The following is a 7,704-nucleotide window of genomic DNA, read 5'->3' as shown; positions in this document are numbered from 1 at the left end:
GCTGCATTTTCTTATGAAAATGTGCATAGTTTTGGATATAAAATGTAACTATTAATAGTATAGATTTGTATTCTATATAATGAGTTAAACTATATTTAATACTATAGATTTATTTTAGGTAATAGGATATTTTCTAATGTTTCTCTCTCAAATAATGTAATATTTTTTAGAATTAATAGGACAGATGATGGATTTTAAAGAATCATATTATTACTATGTCATAAAAATGTTGTTAACTGTTCTCCACACAAAGATAGGCCATATTAATATTTGGCTAAATTATGTGTGTGTCTCCTTCAGAATTTTCCACAGTTTATTGTGACTCACACAGTCAAAGGCTATGGCATAGTCAATAAAGCAGAAAGAGACGTTTCTCTTGCTTTTTCGATGATCCAGCAGGTGTTGGCAATTTGATCTCTGGTTCCTCTGCCTTTTCTAAAACCAGCTTGAACATCTGGAAGTTCATGGTGCACGTATTGCTGAAGCCTGGCTTGGAGAATTTTGAGCATTATTTTACGAGCAACAAAGATCTGTCTAGTCAAAGCTATAGTTTTTCCAGCAGTCATGTATGGATGTGAGAGTTGGACTATAAAGAAAGCTGAGGGCCGAAGGATTGATGCTTTTGAACTGTGGTGTTGGAGAAGACTCTTGAGAGTCCCTTGGGCTGCAAGGAGATCCAACCAGTCCATCCTAAAGGAGATCAGTCCTGGGTGTTCATTGGAAGGACTGATGTTGAAGCTAAAACTCCAACACTTTGGCCACCTGATGAGAAGAGCTGACGCATTTGAAAAGACCCTGATGCTTGGAAAGGTTGAGGGGAGGAGGAGAAGGGGACAACAGAGGATGAGATGGCTGGATGGCATCACTGACTCAATGGACATGGGTTTGGGTGGACTCCGGGAGTTGGTGATGGACGGGGAGGCCTGGTGTGCTGCAGTACATGGGGTCTCAAAGAGTCAGACACGACTGAGTGCCTGAACTGAACTGAATATGTATGTGTCTTATTTTTGTACTTGCAAGATACTTTGCAAATATTATTTTGCATATTTTGCTGAATATTTAAATGTCAAAAAGAATGGTGTTTCAGAATTGTAAATAATAATCTTAAGGAGGCAGAAGTTATCAAAGTAACTGAATGAATATGTTGTAAATAATGTAAATCAACCAAATCTTACTTAATTTCCCAATTGAATTATCTCCTCAAGTGGATCAGTTGTTTGGAGTTACATTTTCATAAAGATCATCTATTCGTCTTCCCAGATAGTTGCGAATATCTGGTAATAACTGATATTTTTCAATATCCCCATCTCTGTGTTTGCTTATAGTGTTTAACAGCCTTCCATAGAGACCTCAGCTCTGCCTTCATGTGATAATTAAGCACAAACCATAATCCATGACCTTCAGCCATGAACTACAGAGTTTAATACCAGATATTTTGGGTGAGGAATTTTTAAAAAAGATGCTTACAATATATGCCATTCTTATCTCTCCTGTTAATAAATACAAGTACTAGGAAATAAAGAGGCCAGAATATATTGCTTCATTTCACAGAGACATCATTCATACAAATCTCTCTCTCTCGGAATGAGGCTTAAAATAAGACATTATTCTGCCTGCCTCATTTAGTCTGGATTCATGAGCAGTTCAGGTTGTGGGGTGGTGGTTGCTTTTCGCTACTAAATCACACTGTATGAGAAAACTCATATATTGAGTTTAATTCCTATTATGTGGGGATTTCTTATGCTATGTCAGTTCAGTTCAGTTCAGTCGCTCAGTCGTGTCCGACTCTTCGTGACCCCATGAATCGCAGCACGCCAGGCCTCCCTCTCCATCACCAACTCCTGGACTTCACTCAGACTCACGTCCATCGAGTCAGTGATGCCATCCAGCCATCTCATCCTCTGTCGTCCCCTTCTCCTCTTGCCCCCAATCCCTCCCAGCATCAGGGTCTTTTCCAAAGAGTCCACTCTTTGCATGAGGTGGCCAAAGTACTGGAGCTTCAGCTTCAGCATCATTCCTTCCAAAGAAATCCCAGGGCTGATCTCCTTCAGAATGGACTGGTTGCATCTCCTTGCAGTCCAAGGGACTCTCAGGAGTCTTCTCCAACACCACAGTTCAAAAGCATCAGTTCTTCGGTGCTCAGCCTTCTTCATGGTCCAACTCTCACATCCATACATGACTACAGGAAAACCATAGCCTTGACTAGACGGACCTTTGTTGGCAAAGTAATGTCTCTGCTTTTGAATATGCTATCTAGGTTGTTCATAACTTTTCTTCCAAGGAGTAAGCGTCTTTTAATTTCATGGCTGCAGTCACCATCTGCAGTGATTTTGGAGCCCCCCAAAATAAAGTCTGATACTGTTTCCACTATTTCCCCATCTAGTTCCCATGAAGCGATGGGACCAGATGCCGTGATCTTCGTTTTCTGTGTGTCGAGCTTTAAGCCGTTTTTCACTCTCCACTTTCACTTTCATCAAGAGGCTTTTGAGTTCCTCTTCACTTTCTGCCATAAGGGTGGTGTCATCTGTATATCTGAGGTTATTGATATTATCCCGGCAATCTTGATTCCAGCTTGTGTTTCTTCCAGTCCAGCGTTTCTCATGATGTATTCTGCATAGAAATTAAATAAGCAGGGTGACAATATACAGCCTTGACGTACTCCTTTTCCTATTTGGACCCAGTCTGTTTTCCCATGTCCAGTTCTAACTGTTGCTTCCTGACCTGCATACAGATTTCTCAAGAGGCAGGTCAGGTGTTCTGGTATTCCCATCTCTTTCAGAATTTTATACAGTTTATTGTGATCCATGCAGTCAAAGGCTTTGGCATCGTCAATAAAGCAGAAACAGATGTTTTTCTGGAACTCTCTTGCTTTTTCCATGATCCAGCAGATGTTGGCAATTTGATCTCTGGTTCCTCTGCCTTTTCTAAAACCAGCTTGAACATCTGGAAGTTCACGGTTCGTGTATTGCTGAAGCCTGGCTTGGAGAATTTTGAGCATTACTTTATTAGCATGTGAGATGAGTGCAATTGTGCGGTAGTCTGAGCATTCTTTGGCATTGCTTTCTTTGGGATTGGAATGAAAACTGACCTTTTCCAGTCCTGTGGCCACTGCTGAGTTTTCCAAATTTGCTGGCATATTGAGTGCAGCACTTTCTCAGCATCATCTTTCAGGATTTGAAACAGCTCCTCTGGAATTCCATCACCTCCACTAGCTTTGTTCGTAGTGATGCTTTCTAAGGCCCACTTGACTTCACATTCCAGCATGTCTGGCTCTAGGTCAGTGATCACACCGTCGTGATTATCTGGGTCGTGAAGATCTTTTCTGCACAGTTCTTCTGTGTATTCTTGCCACCTCTTCTTAATATCTGCTGCTTCTGTTAGGTCCATACCATTTCTGTCCTTTATCGAGCCCATCTTTGCATGAAATGTCCCCTTGGTATCTCTAATTTTCTTGAAGAGATCTCTAGTCTTTCCCATTCTGTTGTTTTCCTCTATTTCTTTGCATTGATTGCTGAGGAAGGCTTGCTTATCTCTCCTTGCTGTTCTTTGGAACTCTGCATTCAGAGGCTTATATCTTTCCTTATCTCCTTTGCTTTTCACTTCTCTTCTTTTTCCAGCTAAGTCATACAGTGACTCACTTAGTGGCTCAGTCACACACTTGATAATGTAAGGAACAACACTTCTTGAAACAGGCAATATAGAAAACAATAGCAGTAATAGTAGAATCATAAGTAAGAAGTTAAGTCAAGAACTTCTAGTAGGTGTAGCCCAGTGACATCTCCATGTCATCTGACTTAGTTTGCTAAATGACTATAGCTTGCTGTTGATATCCTGGTTGTAGATCCTGAGCATCTGATCTTGATTCAAAGACTGGTTATTGAGATAAGCTTTAGAAACAAACTCAGAATGTCCTTTTTAACAACTTAATTAAACCTCTTAGCAATGTAACATAACCACAAGGAACTATCTAAGGAGTGCGTCTTAGTAAATACAGACCTTAACTTAAAAAACTGGAACTTAATATTCAGTGAAACATAATAGATGCCATAGGCCTGACATCAGTTAGGTGGATTTTTCTTTTAGAGCTCCCCAGTATACGTTGAGATTTCTGTATATGTCGGGAGACAGTCTTTTTATTTACCTGATAAGGCTGTTCAGAACCCAAGTGTCTCCAGCTTCTGGAGGGATGAGGCAGAGAGAAAAAAGGTATAATTTCACCCATAGGAGTAAATCACTAGATTGTTTTAAATGACCAGTAACTCGAGGAGAAGTGCTTCTTTATATCTGAAAACACAGAGTAAAAATCAACAATATGTCAGACAAAAAGTCGTGAAAATTGTGGTCATATTTAGCAGTCTACTCCATCCCATGCAATTGATCCCTTTGTTCTGCTGTCCTTGCCCAATGGCCAAGGACATCAGTGAAAGCAGTAGTCTCGAAGAAACTCATGAAGCTTTTGTGAATGTCTGTATGACCTGTCCAGCAAAGTGGGTGCCCTGATCACTGGAGATTGTGGAAAGCACCTTTTAACCATTTTTTTCTATTCTGAGATATTAATTCTGAAGCCAGGAAAGGCATTATCAAATAAAAATGAGGTTTGTCAGGGAGCCAGGAAAAGCCAAGTGGCCACGTTGGACCTCTCATAGCCCCAACCCTTTGGTTTATGGCCATTTTTAATCCATTTTAAATTCCCTGAAGAGGCGTTAACTTTTGTAGAAGCAGAATGAGCTGTGTTCATATGTGCTGTAGTCTGTTATCAAAAGCCACATTCCAAGAAAACTTTGTTCTTTTAATCAGTGAGAGAAAACCAAATTCCAGTTTGGTAACAGCTTATATTCACTGTAAAACAATAGTTATTCACTTAGTCATAGTCACAATAAGACTTCAAAGGCAGTTTAATGTCTTAACAAACTTGTAGCATGCACAAAACTCTTCTTTCACTTGCAACACACCTTTTTGCACTTTCTGTATTCGTCACTTCATTTGTCCACTTAGAGGACAGCCACCTGTACGTTTAGACTTCCTTTGCTTTTCCTTAATAGAATGTAATTCCATTCCTTATTACTTTTTATTAAAAACACACATCTTACTTTTCTTCAGAAACCATGACTTGTACTTTACATCATCATTCTGTCGATTGGTAAGGATAAATCACCCAAAGTTATATCATTTATAAAAGTATCTGCACAATGTCTCTGTTAATTAGATCAATAAACAAACATCAGTATCATGTATCAATACAATAATGATTATTTCCCAGTTCACACAAGCCTCGAATTCATTTACTTTAATTTCCTTGAATTTAGAATTGTTTGATTTGTAAGCACTTACTTCTCTTTAGGCCAATTAATTAGAGCTCATTGAACCACTTAGCCTTTAGCAATTTTTTCCAAGGATGGAGACATACACCGAGACACACACAAATCTGGACAGACAGAAACCTCACAGTTTTCCACCTGAAATTTAAATTGTCTCTTTGTCCCTTTTATTTTCTTGGCTTGAGTTCCAGCTCATGGCTGGAGTCCCGGATCGAGTGGGCTGTGTATCTCAAGGACATGATAAGAGTTAACTCAGGTTTTTCCCCAGGCATGTTTCTGTTTCTCAGGCAGGATCAGAGCTCCCCAAAAGAGTATTTTCACAAGTCAAACTTTTAGTAATTACATGTGCAAAAGGAACCAGTTTTGCAATTTCAAAAAGATTCCATTTTACCTAGTTTTCTCCGGAGTCTAAAGAATACACATGGCCATTCAGGGTTCAAAATGTCATTTCTCCTTCATGTAGTCATAGCTTCATAGCTAAAATTTAAACCAGAGAGTGCTCAAATTGGCTCTGATGACAGGGGTAGACTGATCGAGAAGATGTCCCAGCAGGGATTATCTCTCTGGGCAGGTGAGGTCGTCTCTTAAAGCAAAGAAACCCCATATATAAGGGATTTTTAGGCCTTGAGGATCAAAATTATCCCAGTTTTTCAAGATATTATTCAAGGGGGGGTGGTGGTTCTGGACTGTTAAGCCCCATCTGTAAGAGAGAAAAAAGCAGTGCCCAGTGCCATGGCTTTTTTCTACCAGAGGTGTCTGCCCCTGCTCTAGACGGGGTTGGAGACTGATTTTCCACCTAAGCTTCCTTCCCTGGCCAGAGCTAACCTATCTCTTACAGGTGAAGGTGTCCTACTCCCACCCCCCCTCATTCTACCACCCAGGCATGGTGGAGATGCACCAGGGTTAGACCTGATGGCATCCCAGATTGATGTCCAGGTCCTCACCATTAAAACCTTGGTTTGATTTCCCTTTTATTCCGGCACCACCTGGGGTGGAACAGAGTAGTTTTCCGGATGCTCGCCGAGCCAAGACCACTAGGGGAAGCACCCAACTTCTGTGTACCTGCGCACATTCCTCATAACAGTATAGGTGGCAAGTCATAAAGGGATGAACAGAAAACCCAAGACATCCTCCTGAGAGTGGCCACACGAGTCTATTTAATAACAAAGGAGGCAATGGAGGGCCCGCCTGCGAGGAAAAACTAATCCTTCATATGCATGGAGTGCCAACATCATCCTTTTGATTCCTGCCCCTCAGACTGTACAAAAAGAATACCTAAGGAGTTAAGACAAGAGCCACTGGAGGGCTTCGTCTGCTCTGCTAAGAGCTAGCGCTATTAAGGGAAGAAGCCCAATGCACTTTCAATCTGCCCAAATCTGGGGTGTCCCAATCTGTGTCCTCAGGAATCTCATGCTCACCAGCAATGCCTCAATCCATATAGTCCAGAGGCATAGCCACAACAAGAACTTGCCTGTGTGTCTGTAGGGTCAGGATGGTGATTTCCAGTCTGAGAGATGTCCCTGGAGCTAGAGCTCCAGCTAGCTCCCTAAAGTGCTCCTGTCTGCAGTGTCCTGTAAAACTTGGAATGGGGGCCTTGCTAGAAAAGCACAATAACAGCATGGATTGCAAGTCCCTTGAAAGTCTACAATCCGGCACACGAGGTTAATAACTTTAATTCCCCAAGCAGATATGAAATGGTCAGAGGGACCAGGAAAAGCTGACTGGGGAAAAGAAGTTCAGTCCACATGCTTCTGATTTAGTAAAGTAGCTGCTGCTGCTGCTGCTGCTGCTGCTAAGTTGCTTCAGTCGTGTCCGACTCTGTGAGACCCCAGAGTTGGCAGCCCACCAGGCTCCCCCGCCCCTGGGATTCTCCAGGCAAGAGTACTGTAGTGGATTGCCCTTTCCTTCTCCAATGCAGGAAAGTAAAAATGGAAAGTGAAGTCACTCAGTCGTGTCCAACTCTTAGCGACCCCATGGACTGCAGCCTACCAGGCTCCTCCGCCCATGGGATTTTCCAGGCAAGAGTACTGGAGTGGGGTGCCATTGCCTTCTCCGTAGTAAAGTAGAGACCACAGTAAACGAGCAAAAGAATCTCAACTCTGAGTGTTCTTATCTTGTCTTGAAGATCTTGGACAAGCCCCCAAGATGATAACCTAGCAGTCAACGGTGACTGATGCCACTGGATTCATGGTGTCTGAAGAAGAAGATATTACTCTGGGGCCAAAGACAGTCTCAGTCACTCAGAGCTTTGTGTATATTTTATTTAAAGTGAAGGTGACAGAAAAAGCTTCTGACACAGACATCAGAAGGGGCTCACTAATTTAAGTGGGGCCATATATACGTCTCAACTAGCCTCTGAGAATAGACAAAAAACATCTCAAGGATG

This window comes from Bubalus kerabau, unplaced genomic scaffold, assembly GCF_029407905.1.
Source record: "Bubalus kerabau isolate K-KA32 ecotype Philippines breed swamp buffalo unplaced genomic scaffold, PCC_UOA_SB_1v2 scaffold_40, whole genome shotgun sequence".
NCBI classification, from domain to species: Eukaryota; Metazoa; Chordata; class Mammalia; order Artiodactyla; family Bovidae; genus Bubalus; species Bubalus kerabau.
The sequence above is the reverse complement of the archived record's forward strand: the minus strand, read 5'-3'. Positions refer to the sequence as shown.